This window comes from Gossypium arboreum, chromosome 8 (assembly GCF_025698485.1).
Source record: "Gossypium arboreum isolate Shixiya-1 chromosome 8, ASM2569848v2, whole genome shotgun sequence".
NCBI classification, from domain to species: Eukaryota; Viridiplantae; Streptophyta; class Magnoliopsida; order Malvales; family Malvaceae; genus Gossypium; species Gossypium arboreum.
In genome coordinates, this window is record NC_069077.1 from 70,285,905 (window position 1) to 70,286,727 (window position 823).

Sequence of the window (823 nt, forward strand, 5' to 3'; positions counted from 1 at the left end):
GTTACACTGCATCACTGGATGTACCTGCGTAAAGACACATAAACCATCAATATTTTTATTTAAAAGCTCTACCTGGTTTGATAACATATTGACTGTGTCGAGGTTGAAAACATCGACTGCTTTATTAGGCTTTGTCCTCATGACTTGCCATTGATAGTTATTCAGTGACATCTCTTCAATAAATTCATAAGCTTCCTCGGGTGTTTTGTTATTTAGGGTTCCATCGGCGGCTGCATTGATTAACTACCTAGTTGAGGAGTTCAAACCGTTGCAAAAAGTTTGAACCTATAGCCATAAAGGTAACCCATGGTGAGGGCACCTTCTCAATAAGTCTTTATACATTTCCCATGCGTCGTATAAAGTCTCTAAATCCATCTACACAAAGGAAGAGATATCATTCCTCAATTTGGCTGTCTTAGCTAGTGGAAAGTACTTTAGTAGAAACTCCTCGATCATCTGTTCTCAAGTATTGATGGAACCTCGTGGTAATGAGTTTAACCACTGTTTAGCTTTATTCCTCAATGAAAAGGGAAAGAACCGAAGGCGAATGCCATCATCAGAAATGCAATTTATTTTGAGAGATCATAGAACTCTAAAAAGCTGGCCAAATGAGTATTTGGGTCTTCATCCTGCAAACCATCAAACTGAACAAACTGTTGAATCATTTGTATAGTGTTAGGTTTCAGTTCAAAATTATTTGCAGCAATTGCAGGTCTAACAATACTCGATTCAGCCCCCACTAAATTAAGCTTAGCATAATCGTACATAGTACGAGGAGCAGGATTCTAATTTATAGGATTTGCGGTAACCACAGGAGGTAGCG

The 823-nt window shown here is 38.5% G+C and overlaps 1 non-coding gene across 1 annotated transcript; it reads left to right on the plus strand.

The window, feature by feature from the left end:
* The first annotated feature begins 301 nt into the window (after positions 1–301).
* On the plus strand, positions 302–408 carry LOC128279690 (small nucleolar RNA R71). The gene has a single exon (XR_008269888.1). It is a non-coding gene; the product is annotated as a small nucleolar RNA R71 (small nucleolar RNA).
* The last annotated feature ends 415 nt before the right edge of the window (positions 409–823 follow it).